The sequence below is a fragment of the Oryctolagus cuniculus genome, chromosome 3 (genome assembly GCF_051225735.1).
Source record: "Oryctolagus cuniculus isolate XC-2025 breed Fujian yellow rabbit chromosome 3, ASM5122573v1, whole genome shotgun sequence".
Classification (NCBI taxonomy): domain Eukaryota; kingdom Metazoa; phylum Chordata; class Mammalia; order Lagomorpha; family Leporidae; genus Oryctolagus; species Oryctolagus cuniculus.
Window position 1 is genome coordinate 152,112,294 of NC_142869.1, and position 17,526 is coordinate 152,129,819.

The window sequence follows — 17,526 nt, forward strand, 5'->3', positions numbered from 1 at the left end:
CAGCAGTCTGCTCAGACTGTGCCTCCCTTACTTTGGCTAGCAATTAATTCAGTTTTATCATTTTACTTTTAATATTGAGCTATGGTCTCATCATCCCTTGGCATCCTGAACCTAGGCATTGGCACGAGTATAACCGCCCCAGCCAAATGCAGTGCAAGCAGTTTAGTTGGCTAATTAAACTTCAGAGATTAACTCCATACAACAACAGGATAAAAGAGAACCCTGGCATCTTCTTACTAATGTGTACAGCAGGTAGGGAAGAAGAAATAAGAGGAATCTTGCTTTTTACTGTGTCTGGAGTGCAGCATCTATGGAACACAGGATATACAGAAGGATTATGCTCAGAGAGGTATTCAGTTAGGAGCCATTAGCAACCAACATACTCTGCAGCTGGGGAAATGAATGTCTTAGTCCTCGAAGGGTGATATGGACAGCGCTGTTGCAGCATCCACTACACCAGTTGACTCTAATGTGGAACTCAGGGCTCAGAACTATGCAACTATGCAACTAAATTGTCAATTTTCAAAGAGCAGTTTCTGACTAGCAACATCAGTATCACATGAGAACTTGGATGCGCAAATCACTGACCTGGGGTGCGGCCCAGCAGTCTGTTTTAACAAGCATTCCAGATGACTCTAGTGTACCCTAAAATTTGAGAATGACTGGTCTAAATGGGTTTCATTTAAGACTGAGAAGGTTTTTGGAGACAGGAAGGGAAGCTTGCAAGGTCACAAAGCACGTCAAGTGTAACAGGAACAGGGAGTGTGGTTTAGAGGAAGGTGATGGATAAAGTTGCTTAGCTAACGGGACTAGTTACTAGATAAACTTATTAAAAATATTTTCTCCCTCACGGATCATAAGGAAACCATGTAGATATTTAAGCAACTTATCAAAGGAGCCAGATAAAATGTGTAGAGAGGGGAAAGGACTCTGTCATGAAAATTATAAAAGAAGACCACTGAAATCATCTATTATATAGCAAGAAGTTTGAAAGTATGGTCATTAATACTCGTGGTAAAAGTAGGAAAGAAGGAATGACTCTGAGGGATTCCACAATGATTGACCACAGAATTTGAATTTCCAACAGAGAGGGAGCAGAGATTACTGCAAGGTTTTGAAACTTACATCACTAGGACCATAACAGTCACAAATGGGGAAGTCAAGAAGGGAACCCACACGGAGAAACTGGAAGAGAACACAAATTTTGTTTTCTGCATTGCAAAGTACGCCTAGGATGTCCAGGTGGAGATTTTTTTAAATTCTGTTTAAAGATTTATTTCATTTATTGGAAAGGTAGACTTGCAGAGGGAGAGAGAGAGACAGAGAGAGAGAGACAGACAGAGAAAGAGGTCTTTAATCTGATGGTTCACTCCCCAAATGGCCGCAACGGCCAGAGCTGGGCCAATCTAAAACCAGGAGCCAGGAACTTCATCTGAGTCTCCCACATGGATGGCAGGGGCCCAAGCACTTGGCCCATGTTCTTCTCCCTTCCCAGGTGCATGAGCAGGGAGCTGGATCAGAAGTAGAACAGCTGGGACTTGAACCGGAGCCCATATGGAATGCTGCAGGCAGTGGCAGCTTACCCGACTACGCCACAGATGGGGATGTTTTAGAAGCAGCTAGAAATACATGACAGGCTGATTCTGGAGATGTAAAGTTGAGGCACAACTTAGAGGCTTCAGACAGGGCCACAAAGAAGGATAAGCACAGAAGCAAACAGCAGTGTGGGGAGGTGTTCAGGGCCAGCAGTGAAGTTGGTCACAGTCTTATTTGCAACTGGGATTAGATGACTTCTCTGAGGTGACTTTTTAAAAGAGACTTATTTATTAGACAGACAGAGAGGGGCAGAGAGAGATAAGAGAGAGGGAGAGATGGCTGCCTTAGCCAGGTCTGGACCAGGCCAAAGATAAGAGCCAGGAACTTCATCTTGATCTCTGACATGAGTAGCAGAAGTCTAAGCACTCGGGCCATCTTCCACGGCCTTCCTAGATACATTAGCAGAGAGCTAGATCAGAAGCTGAGCTGCAGGGACTGGAATCGACCCTCTGATAAGGAATGCTGGCATCAGAAGCAACAGCTTAATCCACTATGCCACAATAATGACCCCTGAAGTGACTTTCTTAAATGAAAGACCAGCTTACCCAGCATTAACTACACCTAATTCATTAGAATTTGTGTGTGTGAGAGAGAGTGAGAGCGAGCGAGAAAAAGCATATATAGATAGATGTAGATTTTGTGTGTGTGTAAAGCAAGACTGCATATATACAATGTGTGGGTGTGTGAGTTTGTGTATGTATATATGTAAGGTATGACAATTTCCGTACTATTGTTTAGGGAAAACTATCCTGAGTGAAGTTAAAAAAGAGCATTTTCCTTTCACAAATGATCCTATTTCTTTAGGTGTTAGACAAAGTGTAGATTCTTTTTCACTGGAGTATGTACCTCTCCGAGCCATTAATATTCCAGAGTTGTCTATGGAATGCCAAGGGGAGAACCTGAGTTTCTCAGGCTTATTCTTAGCGCACTGATAGCGTCTCCTGGGAGCAGTGTTTTGCTGAATAATTTGAAAATCACTCCCCAAGATTAGTGTATGAAACCTGCATTCGAGTCACATGGAGTGCTGGAAAATGCAGCTGCCTGCACCCCACCCAAGACTGGACTAATCTGTATTTAACAAGGCCCTGCCCCTCCCCGCCCCACACACGTAATTCTGAATTGCAGTTAGGTTTAGAAACAGCTGGCCTAGATCATTTCTAGGACTCCATGTAAGAGAAAACACAGTGGGAAAGGAATACTTGGAAGAAAGGAACACTGTCAGAATGTATTTGGTAGAAGTTCAGTAGAAGGCACAAGAGAATATGACAGGGTAAGGATTTGGTAAAGCGGGTAAGGCACCACTAGGGATCCCCATACCCCATATTGGAGTGCTTCCAGTCCCCGCTCTGCTTCCAGTTCTAGCTTCTTGCTAATGTACATCCTGAGAAGCATCCAGCTGCCCATGACGGAGACCTGGATTGAATTAACCAATTCTGGCTTTGGCCTGGCCCAGTCCCAGCTATTGTGTGCATTTGGGGAGTTAACCAGTGGATGAGAGATATCTCTCTCTGTCTGTCTCTCTCTTTCTCTCCTCCCCCTTGTTTCCCTCTATCTCTCTGCCTTTCAAATACAATCAAAATAAATAAGATAAGGGATTTTTAAAAAGGAAGAAAATGCAAGGGGCTTCAAAAAGTTCATGAAAAGATAATGTGGGTTTCCCAGGTGCTTTCTGAAGCTCCCTAAAATCACTGAAAATTGATGAAAATGAGGTAACAAGTGACATTACTGCATGTATGAGCTGTGTAACTGAATTCTTTCCACTTCCAAAATGCACGTAAGTCTCCTAAAATGGCCATCTTTCCACTTAGGTGGAAACAGCAAGCTTTAAGGAAAAGTGATTTATGACCACCAGGTGTGATAGAGACCATGCCCCATTTCTTCCTTTTGTATTTCCTTCCTTCTCTTTGCTCCCAGCCCCATCACTTGGCTGGCTCACTTCAGCCATCAGGCCTCCATCCAGATGCTGTCCCTCAGAGAGACCTTGCATGGACACTTCCCTAGTTACTACCTCATTCTCTGCTCATTTCCACTATTGCACTTTTACAGCAAACCTTTTTAAAGATAAACTCCAGAATGTAAGTGGGGACTCCTCTCTGTGCCTGAGTCGCTGTCCCCATTGCAAAGTTGCACCACCACCCTTCACTCTGCATCTTGGAGTTGGGTACAGATTAACCCCCCCCCTCAAGACTTGATCTCTGTTTGGCAGATGTCTAGGATTTGTGTCAACCTGGGGTTAAAGGCAGGCTGCTGGCACTTCTGCCTGCTCCGGTGTCAAGTCTTGCTCCAGCCCCTGAACCCTAAGGCTCCGGTTCCCCTGCAGTTTCCCTTTTCTGTGAGCCGCAGAAAGAGGGGGAAACTCATGCCTTTTCCTCTTTCTGTTCGCTCTTCTTTCCCCTCTACTCCCCCTGTGGCCACACCCCCAGGCTCCCAGCCTCCTCCAGGGCAGTCACAGAAAGCTTCAGAGGGCCGTTCTCATCTCCCAGAAGACTGCACACTATAAAAACAATTCTGAATTCGCAGTTAAAACAAAAAAGTATGTAAATTCTGACTGCATCGAAGCTCAGCTTCCTCAAGACTTCGATTAACCACTCTTTGGTTACCAAATCTATCCCCATTACTCCCAAACGGCAAGATACTTCACCGCATCAGAGCTGTTATCTCGATTTACAAGGTTTAATCTGGCATCAACTTGGCTTTCATAACTTTTTAATCTCATGTTTTCTCACTGAAATTAGACAAAAATAGGGGCAGGCATTTGGTGCAGTAATTAGGACACCACCCAGGACACCAGTACCCCAAATCAAAGTGCCTCAGTTTGAGTCCTGGCTCCACTCCTGATTCCAGCTTCCTCTTAACGTGCACCCTAGGAGGCAGCAGGTTATGGCTCAAGTAATTGGGTCCCTGCCACCCACAGGCAAGACTAGGATTGAGTTCCCAGCTGCTGACTCCAACCTGGCCCTGTCCTGGCTAATGCAGGCATTTGGGGGCATAAACCAGCAGATGGGAGATAAGTAGAAAATTAAAGCATTCCAGAGGTTATGCATCCTAAACTCCACAATTATACAAGTACTTTCTTTCTCCTTTCTTTCACTTATTACCACCTCTTCAAAAGAAATAAAAGTAGGCCGGCGCCGCGGCTCACTAGGCTAGTCCTCTACCTTTCGGTGCCGGCACACCGGGTTCTAGTCCCGGTCGGGCACTAGATGCTGTCCCGGTTGCCTCTCTTCCAGACCAGCTCTTTGCTGTGGCCAGGGAGTGCAGTGGAGGATGGCCCAAGTACTTGGGCCCTGCACCCCATGGGAGACCAGGATAAGTACCTGGCTCCTGCCATCGGATCAGCGCGGTGCGCCGGCCACAGCGTGCCAGCCGTGGCAGCCATTGGAGGGTGAACCAACAGCAAAGGAAGACCTTTCTCTCTGTCTCTCTCTCTCACTGTCCACTCTGCCTGTAAAAAGAAAGAAAGAAAGAGAGAAAGAAAGAGAGAGAGAAAGAAAGAGAGAAAGAAAGAAAGAAAGAAAGAAAGAAAGAAAGAAAGAAAGAAAGAAAGAAAGAAAGAAAGAAAGAAAGAAAGAAAGAAAGAAAGAAAGAAAGAAAGAAAGAAAGAAAGAAAGAAAGAAAGAAAGAAAGAAAGAAAGAAAGAAAGAGAGAAAGAAAGAGAGAGAGAAAGAAAGAGAGAAAGAAAGAGAAAAGTAAAACCCAAGAAATCTGTTTAGCTCCAGGAAACAAATGCCTAGGGAAAAGAAAAAAATTAAGCTTGACAAAAATATGCCTTTGAAATTTGTTACATTTCTCTGGACTTCCCTTCCCTCTCATGAGCACTGGATTTAATTAGTAGACTCATTGTCCTATGGATTACCTTCATAGCATTGTACCACAGAATAAAAGAATTAACTAGGCTTATGCTTTGGAAAAGGAGCCTCTAGCTCAACAATGAAAACACAAATAGGGTAAGCTTTTAGCTTAGCACTTAAGATTTGGGATAAGATGTTTGCAACCTGTATCAGAGCACTTGGGTTCTCTTCCTAATTCCAGCTCCTAACTTCACCTTCCTGTCAATCCAGACCAGGGGGGCCAGCAATCATGGCTTAAATAATTGGGTTCCTGCCACTCATATAGGAGACTTGGATTGAGCTCCCAGCTCCCAGCTTCAGCCACTGTGTACATTTGAAGAGCAAATCAGCATATGGAGCTCATTAGCTCTCTCTGCCTCTCAAATAAATAAATTTAAACTTTAAAAAAAAAAATCACAAATGATCTTACTTAAAAAGTGGCCAAAAACCTTAAAAGAGACATCACCATAGGAGATACACAGGTGGAAAATAAGCGTATGAAAACATATTCCACATCACAAGTCATCTGAAATGCAAATTAAAATGAGATGTCACCATAGCTATATTAAAATGAGATGCCACTACACTCATACTAGGATGGTCCAAATCCAGAACACTGATAACACTTAGTGCTGGTGAGAATGTGGAGCAGCAGAAACTCTCATTCATTGCTGGTGGAATTGTAAAATGGTATAGCCACTGTGGAAAACAGCTTACCAGCTACTTACAAGACAAAACATACTCTTACCATACAATCCAGCAATCACACTCCTTGGAATTTACCCAAAGAGTTGAAAACTTATGTTCACACAAAGATGTTTATAGCACCAAGATGTTTTTAGTAGCTTTATTTAAAAGTGCTAAATCTTGGAAGCAACCAAGATGTCACTTAGTAGGTAAATGGATAAATAAACTGTGGTACACCCAGAGGACAGACTACTGATTTGGCACTTTTAATGAAGTTTTTAAAGGCACTCTGATTTAGGTAATAAGTGAATGTAAAAACAGGAAAAGCTGCCTTCTGTTCTAATTATCAGTGCAGTTAGTGTGCTGTTTTTCACAGGGACATATTACCTACACACCAGAGAGACCCTTGTAGTACTTTCTCTTGCTAGAGGATGACCCCTTAAAGTTCCAAAAGTTTGTAGTGCACAAAACCAGTTTCAATGTTGTTTGGAAAGGAAAGTAGAAGCAATTTTATAATTTATAGACATCATGTTTAGTTCTCTTCGAAAGTCCATTTGCAAGGCCAGCGTTGTGGAGCAGCAGGTTAAGCTGCCACCTGGAATGTCAAGTCCTGGCTGCTCTGTTTCCAATCCAGTTCCCTTTTCATGTGCCTAGGAAGGCAAAGGAAAATGTTCCAAGTGCTTGGGTCCCTGCCATCCATAAGGGAGACCAGGATGAAGTTCCAGGCTCTTGGCTTGGACCTTGCCCAGCTGTGGCCTTTGAAGATGTTTAGGCATGAACCAGAGGATGGAAGATTCTCTCTCTCTCTCTCTCTCTCTTTCTCTCTTTCTCTCTTGCTGTTCTTGCTGTGTCTCTAGCCCACACCGACAATGAGAAGGGACTGACTGGCAGTCTTAAGATCTGTCATCTTTGCAGGCCAAAGATCTCATTCCAAGTGGTCTCATATACTTTCAAATAAATAAATGTTTTTTTAAAAGTTCATTTGGAGGCCAGCACCGCGGCTCACGAGGCTAATCCTCCGCCTTGCGGCGCCGGCACACCGGGTTCTAGTCACGGTCAGGGCGCCGGATTCTGTCCCTGTTGCCCCTCTTCCAGGCCAGCTCTCTGCTGTGGCCAGGGAGTGCAGTGGAGGATGACCCAAGTACCTGGGCCCTGCACCCCATGGGAGACCAGGAGAAGCACCTGGCTCCTGCCATCGGATCAGCGCGGTGCGCCGGCTGCAGCGCGCCGGCCGCAGCAGCCATTGGAGGGTGAACCAACGGCAAAGGAAGACTTTTCTCTTTGTCTCTCTCTCTCTCACTGTACACTCTGCCTGTCAAAAAATAAAAAAATAAATAAATAAAAAATAAAAAGTTCATTTGGGAGGCCGGCACTGTGGTGCAGCCGGTTAACGCCCTGGCCTGAAGCGCTGGCATCCCATATAGGCTCCGGTTCTAGTCCTGGCTGCCCCTCTTCCAATCCAGCTCTCTGCTATGGCCTGGGAAAGCAGTGGAAGATGGCCCAAGTGCTTGGGCCCCTGCACCCATGTGGGAGACCCGGAAGAGGTTCCTGTCTCCTGGCTTTGGATCGGCGCAGCTCCGGCCATTGCGGCCAATTGGGGAGTGAACCATTGGATGGAAGATCTCTCTCTCTCTCTCTGCCTCTCCTCTCTCTGTGTAACTCTGACTTTCAAATAAATAAATAAAATCTTTTAAAAAAAAGTTCATTTGGATAGAAATTCAGACTGTTTAGAGATAACCAATGTACCTTGTTTCAAGTTTGTCACTTGGGCTAACAGGTATTTGATAATGGTGTGTGTGTGTGTGTATGTGTGTGTATGTATGCATGTGTGTCAATTGTTTTCAAGGCTAATCATCTGATTATTTAATGTTCTCATATAATTTTTTAAAGATTTATTTATTTCTTTGAGAGGCAGAGTTACAGAGAGAGAGAGAGACATGGAGAAAGGTCTTACATCCACCAGTTCACCTCCCAGTTGGCTGCAACAGCCAGGGCTGGGCCAATCCGAAGTCAGGAGCCAGGAGCTTCAGCTGGGTCTCCCACACAGGTGCAGGAACCCAAGCACTTGGGCCATCTGCCATTGCTTTCCCAGGCCATCAGCATGGAGCTGGATTGGAAGAAAAGCATCTGGGACTTGAGCCAGTGCCCATATGGGATGCCAGTGCCACAGGTGAAAGCTTAATCTACTACGCCACAGTGCCAGCCCCTCCCATATAATTTAAGATTATGTCAAATGACCATATGGTAGAATTATGAAACTAATAGTCCAATGTGATTTAACCTACAATTCAATGGCTTTATCTTGTTGAGGTGATTCAGATTTTTAATACAAATTTAATGTTTACTTTTTAAAAGTTATTTATTTTATTTATTCAAAAGGAAGAAAGAGAGAGAGAGAGAGAGATCAATCTTCCATCTGTTGTTTTACTCCTCAAATGACTGCAATATAATACTGGGGCTGGGCCAAGCTGAAACCAGGAGCCTGGAACTCTGTGTCTCCTATATGGGTGGCAGGGGCCCAGGAATGTGAGCCATCATCTGCTGCTTTCCCAAGTGGATTAGCAGGAAGCTGGATTCGAAGTGGAGTAGCTGGGACTCTAATCATCTGATATGGGATGAAGTTATCCCAAGCAGTGGCTTAAGCCACTACATCAACTGTGCAGGACGCTGAATGTTAACTTTCACGGTTGACAGTTAAGAGATCTATCATCTAATCTATTAAGGACACTATACTACTTAATTATAATGTGGATAAGTCTTAAATCTCTGTTACTAAAAGGACCAAACTAATAACCCCAAAGTTAAATGTATATAAGCCTCCCCAGGGACGGCATCTAGTGTAGCGATTAAGATGCCACCTGAGAGCCCCACATCCAATACCAAAGTGCCTGGGTTCCAGCAAGCTGGAGGAAGCAGTGAAGCTTAAGTACTTGGGTCCCTGCACAAGGGAGATCAGGACTGAGTCTTGGGCTCCTACCTTTGACTTGGCCCAGCCTCAGAGCATTTGTGGGCATTTGGGAAGTGAACTAGCAGATGGGAGATCTCTCTTTCCTTTCAAATGAATGAAATAAAAATACATTTTTAAACTTGAAAAATAAAAACAAACAAATGAATAAGTGGAAGAGTAGACCAAGAGTCACTGGATACAGAAAATAAGAATCAATACAGAACAGGAAGTTGCAAGCAGAAACACAAGATAAAGGAATCTCCAAGAAAACAAGAAAGGCACACCAGGATGACACCTCTGGAACTACCAAAGAGGGAGAGGTGTCCAGATGGGAGCCCAATGTCTCTTGAGTAATAGGACATATTGAGGCCTAGCAAGATCCATGTTACCATCAAGCAGTATTTGTAATCGGAGGGCTCAGTGTGAGGCAGGCCAGGCTCAGATCTTTCCCTGTACTCCTGCTTTTAGCACGTGCAGGTGAAGTTCCAGCTCTCCCCTGTATGACTAGGACAAGGAACAGCTGCTTGGGCTGCAAGGACACTCACCTCACCCTACAGAAGTGCAGGCTTCATTCTGATCCTGAGAGAGGGAGGTTGGTCATGCTGTGCTGCCCTGTTCCTTCAAGGAAAACCTCCTTCCCACCCCTCTTCCTTCCTTCTTTCCCTTTGTTTCTTGGTATTTCTCTTTCATCATTACTTTTTAAGGTTTATTTCTTTATTTGAAAGGCAAAGTGACAGAGAGAGGGGGAGAAACAAACGAGAGAAAGAGATCTTCCATCTGCTGGTTCACTCGCCAAGTGCTGACAACAGCAGGGGCTGGGCCAGGTCAAAGGCAGAAGCCAAGAACTTTATCTTGGTCTCTCATGTTTATGTCAGGGGCCCAAGCACTTGGGGAGTCATTCTGCTGCCTTCTCAGGCACATTAGTAGCAAGTTGGATCAGAATGGGAGCAGTAGGGACTCAAATCAGCAGTTTATTATGGGATGCCAGTGTCACAAGTGGTGGCTTAACTTGCTGTACCATAGTGCTGGCCCTTTCCTATTATCTTTAAAATTTACTTATTTTACTTATTTGATAGGCAGAGAGACAGCAAGAGAACAAGAGAAAATGAGACAGGGTCTCCCATTCACTGTATCATACCCCAAATGCATGCAGTAGATGGGGCTGGGTCAGATCAAAGCCAAGAGCCATGAACCAACCTGGATCTCCCAGTCTGGGTGGCAGAGATCCAACTTATTGAGCCATCACCTGCTGCCTCATAGGAAGTACATTAGCAGGAAGCTGGAATCAGCAGCAGAGCCAGGACTCAAACTCAGGAACCTGTTCTGATATAGGATGTGGGTGCCCCAGTGGGTGTTTTGTCTTATGCCAAAAGTCTGCCATGTGTTATTCTTTAAGAACAGGTTCCCATGTTAAGAGGCAGGTAACTAAATTACTGTCTCTTAGGTTGTTTTCACACTCACCAGCAAGCTGCCCTAATCAGCCTCAACTAGGTGAAGGCCCCTCATCTGAGCCACACATGGAGGAGGATGACCTACAGATGACTCCCAGAACTGAAGTTGTGCCCTCCCACAGCACCCCACGGAACCACTAATTGGACCATGAGCAGAAACACAAGAGCCCGACAGCTTTCGAAAGCAAGGGAACTCACAGATTACAACATCTGCTGACTAAACTCTTCTGCATACGGATCCCTACAGGGCCCTGCCATGGGCCCCACCAATCAGAAACTGCCCTGTGGATGAACTTCTCTCTCCTGGCCTCTAAAGCTTTCTTTAGACCTAACATACTTTTTTTTTAGACCCTGGATTGGGGAGGCAGATTGGGGTTTTACCCAGTCTGCATGCTGGCTAGCCATGCAGATAAGGCCTTTCTCCCCATCTCCCTCCCCCCCCCCCAATAAAAATTGGTGACACTGACTGGTTTGTATATAAGGGTTGGACAGCAGACCTACCCCTTTAGGTAGCAAAACTCAGCCTCTTCCTCCTTTAACTCCTTTAATTTGTTTCTGTCAGATGTATCAAACATGGCCCGTGTTCCAATACTTACTGTAGTCTGGTGTTTTCCCAGAACCACCAGTGGCCTCGCCCTCTGACATTTCCCAACCGAGCACTTGCAGATTCTCGACAAAGCTGAAGCCAGATTATGTCCCAGAGATCGTTTATTCGCCTACTCCTGGACACCTTCAATTACCACCGACAACATAGTCCTCTCCCTAGCACAGGGCAGTGTGCTTGATCACACAAGGTTCTGATCATCTGGGACCTCCACTTCTACATAAATTGGTGTTAATAAATAATAAAATGAGGAAAAAAACACAGAACAATACACACTGAAATTGTGAGTGTTTACCTTTAGGGAGGGTGGGACAGGCAGAGGAGAATGACAACAGGTTAAAAAAACACACAGGAAACCTCAAATGTACTATATATGCAGTGCTTTTTTCTTTTAGCATCAGCTCCAAAGCAAATAGGGTACAATGCAAACTAGCATTTGACATAACTGGGCTGTGAATACTTAAGTGTTTATTATACTCATATTAATCTCTATTCCTGTCTGCATATTTGAAGCATTCTATAGTAAAACAAAAGTCATTTTAGAGATGAACTGGGGGGAGGCTAGGCCAGAGTCACTTCCTAAAATAGATCCCCTTTTATATTGGGTCTATGATTCTTCCCTTCTTTCAAGCTAACAAGTTAATCTTTGACAACTTCATGGGTACCAGCAGAGAGCATTAGATCCTTGATTTAGGTATGATAGATATTATTACACATGGGACATACCACAACAAGAGTGTTAGCATATTTGCATTAGTTTCTCTCTTTTCATGTCTCATGGAGTGGCACAGATGGATTGAGATGAAAGCCTGAATGCCTAGTGGAGTGCATAATAGATGAGGCACCTTGAGCTTAAAGAAACTGAATATTTTATAATGAGCAGTAAACAGGCTTGTTCTTTGTTCTGGAGAGAGATACTGTCTTTTAGACAGTCATCTTTTAAAAAGGAAGTGTGTTGTAGGCAGGCATATAGAATAAAATTGATCAGGTCTGTGAGCTGGAAGACCCTGCTATGCGTTTCCCCTGAGTGTGACCTCATGCTCCTACCTGGCCACACCTGTGCACCCGCAGGCCAATCAAGTTAATTAAGCACTCCCAGTTGGAAGCGGATTAAAAGTCTGTGACACAGTGTGCCCGCCCTCTCCTTTTCTTGGCTTTTGCCAGTGTGGGGCTTGCTGCAGCATTGCACCCAGAGGGTGCATGGCCTTCGGGCCACCTGCCCCATGTTTCCTGCACACGGGCCGCCCGCCCCATGTTTCCTGGTCTACATGCTCCTCCACCTGGCTGACTCCTGGTACTCGGTATGAATCCAGATTTATCCCTCTCTTTTAGATAAAGCCCTCACTCTCCTATGCATTTCTCTCACTGAATAAAAGCTTAAAAATGTATCCTGCTGCCTCGTGCAATTATGTCGGTATTCAGAATTCTCTGAATATGAGGCAAGAACCCACACAGGCTTATTAATACTGGGAATTTATTAATAAGCACACGGCGATATCGTATGGCACCACAGATGGGACTTTTGGGAAACTTTAAGGGGGCCATAATCCGATATCATATTTTAAGGGACCCATTCCGATATCAAGTGCAGAACAAAAAATAGTCACTATGCTAGTAAGACATGCAGACAAGTGAAAGACCCACTGAGAATTATCTATCTATACACTCAAATCACCCTGAATATTTTTGCATATATTACAATTATAATTATATAGTTACTTGGTTACTTGGATGATTATTTGTTTACTATTTGTTTCTTCTGTAAATAATAAGCTCTTGGAGGGAAAGAGCACATTTTGAATCAAAAGATCACTCTTTCTCCAAGACTGCCAGCTTCTGGAAATAAACCCTGTCCTCTGATCAACCCTCATCTCTGGTGAATTGGCTATTCAAGTAGTGCGCAGCAAGGGCCTGATTATTTGTCTAGTAACAAAATGATTCCTCAAAAGGATGCCTGGGCACCTCGGAAGCTGGAGATGATAGAACAAGTTCTCCGGGTTCAAATGAGCTGCCACATGTTAGTGCATTGGCCGGGAAATCAAACCCCTCCTCCAGCAGCTGGAACATCTTGGTTCCCGGGCCGGGAAGTCTCCCCTGGACTACATTAAAACACTTGCCCTACTATAGATGGTGGCTATAAAATGAATCTGACACATTCAAACCCTACTACTGTGGGCCCTTAGACGACCCCCACCAACAGAGTCCCTGGCTGCTGACTCCTTACAAGGACCCTGTGAAGCAGGAAGTAGCCAGAATGGACCATGTCCCAGTTCCCAAACAGCAGTCTGGGAGTGCAGATGGAGGAATGAAAGGAGTCAGTTAGGGCAGGAATGGTTAAAAGATGGAAAACAAAGGGGCCCCTCCTATAATCTCTCACATTCTCTTAGCCCAGCTGGGAAAAGGGCCTGAGCCAGAAAACAAGTGTTCTCACATCCTGGTTGGGGAGCTGCTTCCCCTGGTCTGCGGACTTGTTGCTCGATATACAAATAAGAAGTCAGAAAGAAAGTACAAAAGCAAAAGCGAGTTTATTTACAGTAAGCAACAAAAGCTCTCTGAGTTGTTTTTTTTTTTTTTAAAGATTCGTTTATTTATTTGAAAGAGTTACACAGAGGAGAGGCAGAGAGAGAGAGAGAGGTCTTCCATCCAATGGTTCACTCCCCAGTTGGCCACAACGGACGAAACTTCGCCAATCCGAAGCCAGGAGCCAGGAGCTTCTTCTGGGTCTCACACGTAGGTGCAGGGGTCCAAGGACTTGGGCCGTCTTCTACTGCTTTCCCAGGCCATAGCAGAGGCAGGATCAGAAGTAGAGCAGCCGGGTCTCAAACTGGCGCCCATATGGGATGCTGGCACTTCAGCCGGCCCCAGCTCCCTGATTTTTTTAAGGAGCCCCTCCTGGCTGTTTCCCTGGGAGCTTTCCCTGTGCTCTTTTAAACTCTCCCTTCTCTTTCCAATAAGTCTTTTGCTAAAACTAATAATAATAATAATAAGCTCTTAGAAGAGAGGAAACCATTTCTGATTTGTTCACTGCTACATCACTGTTGACTAGCAGAGTATAAATATGCAGCAGAAGCACAATAAATTATTATTGAAGATCTGCTTAAGGATTATTGGACTTGAGTACACTAAAGACACAGCCAAAAGAAAGATGGGTGCCAGGTTACTGATGTCATATGGGAGAATGTATTTTAATGATAGTTCTTTTCATTAATTCAGCACTTTTCATTTGACAAAGCACCTTTCATAAAATATTTAATGGAAATCTCACAATAAATCTTTGAATTAGATGAAGAAGTTAAGAGCCTGGATCAAGAGTGTCAATACTTTAAAATACTTTTTTTATTCGAATGTTTAAAATCTATAGCACTATTTAGATAAATGAAAAATTTAGACAGGCCTCAAATAAAGAATATTCCAAACTAACTTTATTTACTCTTATTTCCTTCTTATCTTGGACAATGACAAAGTAAGGCAATGTCAAAAACAAAACTTGGGGAAATATTGCTTAACAGTTAATTATTTGTGAAAATAGCTAACTTAGTCATTACAGCTATCACAATATGAATAGACAGAATTCAATCCAACATTCTGTAAATTTAAAATAGCAGTACCTGGGGCATACACTGTGACACGGTAGGTTAAGTCGCCACTAAAGAAGCACACATCCCACATCAGAGTCCTGGCTGCTCTATTACCAATCCAGTTTTTTGAAAATGCATCCTGGGAGGAAGCAGGTGGTAGCTCAAGTACTTGGGTTCTTGCCACCCACATGGGAGAGACCTAAATGGCATTCCAGGCTCCGGGCTTCAGCCTGGCCCAGACCTGACTATTATAAGCATTTAAGGAGTGATCCAGAGGACATAAGAGCTCCATCTCTCTCTGTCTCTTCTTCTGTCTCTCTTTCTGTTGCTCCGCCTTTCAAGGAGGTGAAAACAAATAAACAAGCATCTTAAAACGTAACAATGTTTGGGCAGGCATTTGGCACAGCAGTTAAGATGCTGCTTGGGACATCCACTTTCCATATCAAGAATGCCTGAGTTCCAGTGCTGGTTCTGTTTCCAATTCCACATTTCTACTAACACAGACCCTTGGATGCAGCAGGTGACCTGGACTGAGTTCCCAGCTCCTAGCTTTGACCTGGTCCAGACATGGCTCTTACAAGGATGAAGGGACTAAACCAACAGATTCAAGATTTTTCTCTCTGTGTCTCTCTCCTTCTCTTTCTCTGTCTTTCAAATAAATAGAAATGAATAATTTTTAAGATAGCAATGCTTTATATAAAGTATACAACATTTATACATGTTTTTATCCTTACAAAATGTGAAGTAGATATTACCATTGGTTTCCTTTTAACAAATGATGAAATTCAGGCTCAGAATGACTTAACTAATAGGCAGAAATCACAGAGGTCATTCTCCCATGAGTTAAAAGTACAGACATGTGGGGCTGGCACTGTGGTACAGTGGGTAAAGCTGCTGCCTGTGGTACCAGCATCCCATGTGGGTGCTGTTTTGAGTCCCGGCTGCTCTACTTCCAATCCAGCTCTCTGCTATGGCCTGGGAAAGTAGTGGAAGATGACCCAAGTGCCTGGGCCCCTGCATCTGCGTGGGAGACCTCGAGGAAGGTCCTGGCTCCTGACTTCAGATCGGCCCAGCTCCAGCTGCTGTGGCCATTTGGGAAGTGAACCAGTGGATGGAAGACCTCACTCTCGTTCTGCCTGTGCCTCTCCGTAACTCTGCCTTTCAAATAAACAAATAAATATGTGTATTAAAAAAAGAAAATACTGTGCAAGGATTTCCAAATTTTTTCCACGAAAATAAAATCATCTTTTAATTCCATTTCCCATGAACTTTTGGAATTGCTCTTAAAAAAAAAAAAGACTTATTTATTTATTTGAGAGGTAGAGTTACAGACAGAGAGACAGAGGTCTTCCATCTGTTGGTTCATTCCCCAGATGGCCACAACAGCTGGAGCTGAGCCCATTTGAAGCCAGGAGCTTCTTCCAGGTCTCCCACGTGGGTGCAGGGGCCCAAGCATATAGGCCATTTCCACTGCTTTTTCAGGCCATAGCAGAGAGCTGGATCAGAAGTGGAGCAGCTAGGACTTTAACCAGTGCCTATATGGAATGCTGGCACTGCAGGCAGAGGCTTAGCCCACTAGGCCACAGCACTGGCCCCAGGAGTACTCTTATATATAAGAAAGACATTTCGTTTTTATGCCATTTATTTTGCATGTATATGTTGTTTACTAGGGATATATTTTTATATCTTGAACATCTAGCCTTTTACAACCAGCATGTAAATTCCTTTAGAACATGGATCATGTCTAATAATCTAAAGTTCTCTCTCTTCCACCTCTCTGCCTTGCCTAAACCAATTCAGGTGAATTCTTGGCTCTGCTCTGTTCCTCTCCCCTACTGAAAGTCACCTGCAGCATTAGCTCTCCTCTATTCCCAGGGCTAACCTAAGACAAAGGAGGATTAAAGTTCTTCAAAATCAGCATTTTGGGGTACATCCTCAAGCTTAGCCCAAACCTGTTGAGATGCTCCAAGTCTGATAACGACCCTCTCACCCAGAAGCTGGAGCCCCACAGTGGCCTCTTGTGCCTTCTGTTCTATTGTAGTTCCCATGTTCATGTTTTTTGTTTTGTTTTGTTTTGTTTTTGTTTTTTGTTTTTGTTTTTTTGTTTTTTGGTTTTTTTGTTTTTTTTTTTTTTTTTTTTTTTTTTTTTTTTTGACAGGCAGAGTGGACAGTGAGAGAGAGAGAGACAGAGAGAAAGGTCTTCCTTTTCCGTTGGTTCACCCTCCAATGGCCACCGCGGCCGGCACACCACGCTGATCCGAAGGCAGGAGCCAGGTGCTTCTCCTGGTCTCCCATGTGGGTGCAGGGCCCAAGGACTTGGGCCATCCTCCACTGCACTCCTGGGCCACAGCAGAGAGCTGGACTGGAAGAGGAGCAACCGGGACAGAATCCGGCGCCCCAACCGGGACTAGAACCTGGGGTGCCGGTGCCACAGGTGGAGGATTAGCCTAGTGAGCCGTGGCGCCGGCCAGTTCCCATGTTCTTAATCAGATAACTTTTCATAATATCTCAGTCACTCCCAGGAATGTTGGGAGAGGCAAACAAAACTGAGATTGGCCTTCTCCCTCAGGGGAAATTTGGAATGTAAATTCCATCCCACAGTTGTCTTAACCAAGCAAGGGAGCTGGACTTCCTTATTCCAACATCTGACAGTCATTGGTTAAGAGCTGTGCCAGAGAACCTAAATTCCCAGCTCTGTGCTTCCTGGCAAAATGCCCGAGCAGCATAAGAACAGTTGCTACATAATAACTGCAGGTACTGAGAAGCAGAGAGGGAAACACAGAATTAGTAAAAGTGTTTCAAGGGGGTCTGGTCAGAGCACTTATGGTGTTTG